Source organism: Aythya ferina (genome assembly GCF_964211825.1).
Source record: "Aythya ferina genome assembly, chromosome: 7".
Taxonomy (NCBI): domain Eukaryota; kingdom Metazoa; phylum Chordata; class Aves; order Anseriformes; family Anatidae; genus Aythya; species Aythya ferina.
In genome coordinates, this window is record NC_140302.1 from 25,986,016 (window position 1) to 25,993,750 (window position 7,735).

A 7,735-nucleotide genomic window follows, 5' to 3' on the forward strand; every position below is an offset into this window, starting at 1 on the left:
AAGTATTGATTGTAGAGACAAGTACATTAACCTACATATTATTAAGGCAATAGAGGCAATTTTCTTGCAACTGTAACAAAGGGTATAATCACATGAGTTTTTGCAAGCCAATTTGAATTAGCTAACACCAGCTAGTATTAGTTATTTTTCTAGCTGAAATTAACTAAAAGAGGAATGGGGAAAAGTGTTAGTTAGGTTGGCATATAGTTTATTTTCGACTTGTGACTATGGCCCTGGATCATCTGCTTTCTTCAGAAAGGGGAAGTGTTGGGGAAAAGGAAAGGGGATGCATTAGGACTGAGGAATAGATATAGATCTCATCACAACTCTTAACATCCACCTCTGCTACTCTCTGATGTGGGAGGCTGTCTCCCTCTGATCTCACTGGAAATATCTGGGGCTTCCTTTGAACTAACAGGAACAAAGGGTGGGATAACGTGCTTTAACCAGTTTGCAGCTATGGAAGAGGGTGGTCTTCCTTTCTCCTCTTCCCATTTCTTCCCTTTTCCCTGTTCCAGTTCATGTCACCCCTGCTGAAATGATTCAGCTCCCAAAGCAGGCAGAAAGCTCCTGACTTTCTCCTGATGTGGCTTTTCTGATCGCTTATTGAGCAGAATTAGCTCAGCAAAGGTCAGATGAGCACCATAGCCTGTGCAGATAAGCAGGGAGATCATAGAGCACTGTTTTTTTGGTGTCACCAAGATTATTTCTGTTTGTCTCACCTTACTGCACCCTAAAGAACAAGAAATAAGGTTCCAAGGACAAATGTGGGAGGACTGAGGGAATAGGTTGTGGGTGGATGCAGTTGGAGTTGTGTCTGAAGGTGACAGACTTCAGTGAGAAGAGCTGTCACACCTTAAACATTTGTCTAGAGGTTTCATGCTCAGTGTTAGCTCTTGAGAGGGCTGTGATCATTCTCGTGTGTTGCCACATGGCATAAATATCATATGGCTGCATCATAAAATTATGAAATTATAACCATTATAAGATTACACTAGAAATGAAACCTGATTAGATATCAAGATGGCTTAAAATTAAGAAGAAATGTTCAATCAATGAATATTGCTATGAAAAGAAAAGAACTATGGGGATGAACACCTCTCCCCCTCCCCTTTTTTTTCTTTACTTTCAGAAGAAGTTTGATTCCTGCAATCTGATTTCTTTGATATCTTTACTGAATCAGGTGACGTGACGAGAAGCTGGGAAGGTGGATGTCCACTATGAGTTTGAATGACTATCTAACCCTCCTACAGAGGGCTCTGTCCATAGCAGAGTAACGACTTCTGAATCAGTTCCTGAACAACAGGTTCTTGCTAGAGTTCATGATTCCAGTGCTGCTATCCTTATTTACACAGCAGCTTCCAATTCTGTTCACGATTGATCTACCCTCTCTGTTGTCACCAGCACATTTATTCATGTCATTTTGTAAGTAAGAATACAGTCAGGCTTCTTGAGAGAAAAATCTCTATTTTCTGGAGCCACATATTCCCCAACTACTTATTATTTCCAATATTTTCAGTTTCTCCTGGCATGAAGGTACATTTCTCACTCTAAATTAACAGGAAGCTGATTGGATGAAGTCATTCTGCCTGTTGTATTATATTTGTTTCCTCTAGAACACACTCACTGCACTCATTACTGTAATGATTTAATGGCTCTTAAATCTCTTCGGTCCTTATCAGTGAGCTTTCAGTTTTTCTGATGAAGTGTTTAACTCAACTGTACTGGAGGAAGGATTGGAAGACTCCCTTTGGAGTCTCTTCCCTATGGAGAAAGGACACCCTGCTTTAAACCTTTCTCCAGTAAAATAGCTTTTAAACAGGGAACAATGATCTGGGCTTTTCTACCTTCTCAGGTTACATAGCCAATTGTTAAATCTTTTTCTGTACTTGGAAAAAAAAATAATATAAAAAAACTTTTAAATTGTATTTTATGTTTAAAATCTTATTTCTACTTTATACTTAAAATCATACTTCTGCAGGGAAAAATATTTAAGCAAAGTGAACTGTCTTCAAGGAACTAATGAAAACTGAATGTATGACTGGGGAACATGTGGGATGGCAGAGACTTAATCTCATTTCAAAGAGAGAAGTTAATATGAGAGCACTCTCTCTTTGTACCTTTCTCTTGGCATCTCTCACATTTATGGTTTGCTTCCTTGCCTGGTAAAATCTTTATGTTTTGAGAAATTAGAAATATTTTTTGGGTAATAAACATTTTCTTGCCCCTATGTACATTTTTGGCTATTTGCTCATACCTCACAAGATATGACCTGTCCCTCATGCCCTTTCTCCGTGGCTGCACGTAGGCTTTAGGCTGTGTTGAGCATGATACAAAGGGAAATGCAGAGCATCCTTGGAGGAACATGGCTTTTGTGGGACCACAGTTTAAAGCTCTGTTCACAATTTACTACATAACGCTGATAAAAGTGATGTCTTCTGCCAGCTCTTCTAGAAATCTCCAACAATTTCTCCAAGATCTTGGATCTCTGGGATATTCAAGGGACAGCCTAACAATGCCTTCTATCTCATTCAGGTACTGCAACATCTTACACGGGAGATTGTCTCCTGCTGAAGTATCTCATTTTCTAATGACCACAAGTTTTAGAGGGACTGAAGCAGGTATTGCAGTGCTAAGAATTAGATTCAGAGAGACAGCTGGATGTATTAAGTAAAGCTGAGATCAAGAGATATAACAGGAATTTAGCAGTGGGCAAAGAAAACATGTTTTACCCGAGATTTATACCTTTCTGCAGCTCCTGTATTGCTGGTTTTACTAAGAAAACAAAGTGCTGGATAAGATATACCAGCCATGTGATCACACCTGGCAATTCTAAGGATGCTGAAGAGGCTGCTGCATCCAGTAAGTTATAGACTTTCCCTTAGCAGCTCTAAGGATGGGAGAATGTTGTAAAATAACTTTAAAAACCTGCAGTTCCAACACAATCTGCAGGTCTCACAGCTGTTGGTGAAAGTAGATTGGAGTTGGAGCAGGAGCTCTCCCCTCCAAGGGGATACTGGAGATGTGTGAAGACTTCTGTGTCCTGAACTTAAGTCAGATCTCCTAGTAGAGAGAAACTCACTTGTTTAGTATGCAAGTCACTTAAATTATTGATAACACCTGTTTTAGGATGTGTCACTTAGGTTAGATAACCAATGACTCACACAAAAACATCTTCCTGACTTCAGAGGCATACTGGGAATGCATATACTATTGCAGAGTCAGGTGGTTACCCCGATGATAGGAGATCCAGACCTCACAACCCCCATGTTCACAACAGAAATAAATCCTCCTTGCTAATAGTGTACACCCATAGAAAATCCCAAAGCAGCTCAGGAATGCCAAGGAATACCTACTAAAAGCCAGCAACAACTATGCATTAACAATTATCTGTGGTTTTACTGCATTCATCAGTATAAGTGAGCTCTTTGCAGAATCTATCACAACTATAACCTGCAGCACTGACTGTCATTACATTATAGAGCTTTTAGGAGGGGAAGTAAATAGTAATTTCTCTACTTCATTCTGCCTCGTAAATTTATACTTAAACAACCTTTCTAGAAACTCCTTTTTGACTCAGAAACATGGAGAATGTTTTGTACAAGTGCCATTCAGTGTGAAAATCAGGGGAAGGAGGGAGAAATAGAGAAGCTAAGATCAGTGGCTAATTCTGGGTGAACAACTTGAGAGCAACAACATAACCACGTTCAGAAAGATAATAGTGTATCTTCGAAGTAGACTCCTGAATCTGAGCTAATCACTCAGAGCTCTCTTGCAGGGTGAAGGGAGAGAAACTGTGTACAATTTATTTCAGCATAGAATAGAAATTTAGAGGAAGTTAAATGGGTTGAGTCCTAGATGTGTGTTTATTTCTTTCCACTTACTGTGAAAGATGTGGATAGTATTTAGTGAAGGTGGAGATGTTCACACTGCACGCAACTAGTTAGGTGAGATGAATCACACTCCCGGGTTTGATTTTGTGAGACGTCAGAGTTTACATAGCTCATTGATAGCAGCTATAGAGTCTATGTGCCTCTGAGAAATCAAGATAGAAAAAGTGGGTTCAGGCCAAAGATGGAGGCAGTTTGGATATTCATCTTCGTATTATGTGGTGTGAATGGTGTTCAGGGGGATCAAAGATCCCTTCCACAGCAACTCATTGCAGTCCTACAAGACAGCTGGGTCAGTCTCAATTACTTCATATCAGATTCAGTTGCTTAATTGGAGTCTGTGCTGGAGAAACTTTGTGAACTTGCAACAAAAATAGCCCAATTAAATACATTTTGCTTCTGAAAATGGACCTAGTATGTGAACTAGGCTCTCCTTTCTCAGCAAAGCTTAACAATAACTAAATGAAGCTAATATTTTCCTACTCAACAATTCTCTAATGCACAGTAGTTATGTAGGGAATAAAAAAGGGTTTATTAGCTGACACAGAAATGACTGGTGCCCAAGGAACAACCTACTTCTAGCAAGAGGAGGAAATGTAAATTGTTCAACTGCAAAAAGAAAAGGTAATTGAGGAGCCAGATACATTCAAATATCTGCTCATGGGAGAGGGAACTTCTTACCAAAATTGTTCAGTGACCAAAATTGTAATGCATTGATAACTACAGATTTTATTCTATATTTGAAAAGATCTTTCTCTCTCCAATCTTTAATCAAAAACAGGAACAAATTCAAGAACGACTCACAGCCTTGGCACTGATTTATGGATGAACATTGCAGATTTCTTTTGGCTGAATTTTAACTTTTTTACCTTGGAAGGTGGAGAACTATCACATTTGCATACTTTTTTGACCTTCTCAGACGAGGGACCAAACACTAAGTAGGGTTTAAACTTGTAAATTAGATGCATGAATAAGAAAAGAAACTGAGTGAAAAGAAGTTCTAACATGCTGGGTGAAAAAAATGAATGGAATAAAGCAAATGGTCTGCAATCTTTCATTGTATGAAAAGCCACAAGAGTGGACACTGGTGCAATACCTGTAGTATTAAATTAGCGTATTCCTTAGTTGGAACTGAAGCCAGAAAGCATCAAATAGCATTTCTAACAATATTACTAAGCTCTCTTACCCTGAAGAAATACAGCCCTGAAGGCTGTATCTAAAATATCTAAATATCTAAAAATCTGTGAATTATACGATCAAGAGCTTCATAGACTGAAGGAGGAAAATTAAAGAGAGGTTCAATTCACGCAGTTACACTGTTCCTCTTATTGGAAGCAGAATTAGTTATCAGCTAATCAGAGCTGACTCCAGGATCTCAAACACTATATAGTGACCCATTCAAGGAATGCTTTCATGCTATGTGCTGAATAAGACTGCACTCAGGAAGGTTTTTGGTGAAAAGAAGAAAGATGGAAAATGATCATGCAACCTGCAGTAATCATAAATGAATCTATACACAAGTTTTTCTTACCTGTTTGTGGCGCCTTCATGTTCCTTATCTAAGGAAGTTACCTTTTCCAATTGTTTTTGTATCCTCAGCTGGACTAAGACCCTATCATACTAGCTCATGGAAGAGTGCTTTATTACCTCACATTATTCATCTAAATGGACAAGGCACAAAAAAATGTTCTCAGAGAAAACAGAAAGAAAAAGGTGTAAATTGTTGAAGAGTGCACAAACCTCCTCCCAAATTAATGTTTTACCTACTGAGACATATCAGTTCCTAAAAGTATGCATAAGGCCATCACACGCAAAAAAACCCTCATTCCTGTCCAAAAGACAAGAATTGTTCTTCTTTCACCTCCTCTACCCACATTTCTCCTCTTCTGTCCCCATTTCATCTGATAGTTTAATGGCATATTTTACCTCATACTGATTCTCAGCTCTATTTTATTTCTCCCTGGCCTAGTAACAGCATTGCAAAGCACACATTTCACTTTCACCCTGTGGAGAAGCAATGCTGATTTGCTTTCCTTCCAGATGTGAAGCAACCCGTTTATGTTTAATATTCGCTCTTCAGTCACACAGCAACTTGCATTTAACTACATTTTTATGCATTATAAATGCACATACATTTGAAAGAATAAAATTCCCTCTACCCAATATCACTCTAAATGGAGCTGAGGTGAGCTCGCCTTTCCCTCAGGCAGCTTGACATTTGAAGATCATTTTTAACCATTTCAGTTTCAAAATCTACTTTTTTACTCCCTAGATCCTTGTGGTTGTAGGTTTCCAAATGCTTCCCAAAATAATAATTGACTAACCCTCAGACAATATGCCGATATATATAATAAAACTTCTCAGAGGAGGAGAAGAGACAAATTTACGAAAAACATGATAAAGACTTGGTGTCAGCTCCCTCAGATGCCTGACACCTGAGTCTCTGATCTGATCTGTGTGGTACAAGCTGCTTGGAAGCAGTTGGTTCCAAGTAAAGGCTGCAAAATCTGCTTTCCTACTTGGACTCAATGTGCTACGTAGCACATCAATGTGCTACGTAGACAACTGTGTCTCTCATCTCCTGGAGCACCATCATCACAGACCGTGGTTTGTCTCCAAGACCCCTGATGTCAACGAGTGTGGATGACTAAGTTGCCCAGAGTGACTGGAGGGTGGTAGCAAGCAAAAGAATATCTCACAAACCCACTGGAAGACTCAGGATTTACTGACATGGCTGTGGAACACCCATAACCCTGCAGAGCTTTGTCATCTGGTCCTTGATACAGCTCTCTTTTTTTTACGTCAAGGGAAACTCTAATTTTTACAACTAGCTTGCACTTATCCACACACATCCTCTGAGCTGTAGTAGCCTAAACTACTACACAGCCTACTCACAGCATACTTCCTAATCCTAAGCTGAATGTCAGTGTCAAGTGTCTAGGCTCCAAGGCTCTGAAATGCCAGAAGAGCAGGAGATTTTGACCTTCTGTTTTGGGCAAGACATCCACTCTGGCATGAGTCCAAGTCCTCTGCAGACCTGGTAAACCGAAGAGTATAGCGCAATGCTCCTTTTGTGTCCATGTGGCAGAGACAGGAATTGTTTATCAAGATTCATACTGCTACAGAACCCTTGCTGAATAAAAAGGTGATTTTTATTTTTTTTTTCTCCCTAAAACTAGGGAAATTTTATTAGCTTTCTTAATCTGTGTATTTACAGACAACTTGATTCTGAATAGACTTTGCAATCCTCATTTACAAGTTACAATACATGGTGAATAATTGCAATTACTGTCCACTTAATGAGACAATGTTGCTTTGGATTAAAAATAAAAATAATAATAATAAAAAAAACCACCGCATGCAAAAACAATGCCTAGAAGGGGCATGGACTAAATATTCTTCAGCAGCAGTTAGAGAAGCTACTTAAATGCACATGATGTGAAATGCAGTATTTCATGATCTCACGCATGCAGTATCATGCAGAAATGCAGTGTCTCATGATCTCAAACCCTATTTAAAGTTTATGTTTAATCAGAAATCAGAGTAGACTCGTTACAGATCAGATGGTAAAGCGGCATTGACTGCTCTTCTTTTTCAGTCTGGTTAAAACCAGTGCCTGACCACGACAGTTTTGGCTTTTTTTTTTTTTTTTTTTTTTCTTTTTTTTTTTTTTTATAAACAGAGAGAATCTACTGACAATAGATACTGCCATAAACTAGCAAGCAAAGGCTGATTAGGAATCAGTGACATGGATTTCAGGAAAAAAAAGTATGACTCCTCCTGCAACAGTGAAGGGAATCACTGAACAACGTGACTAAGGATATGGTAGATTTACCAGCATATGA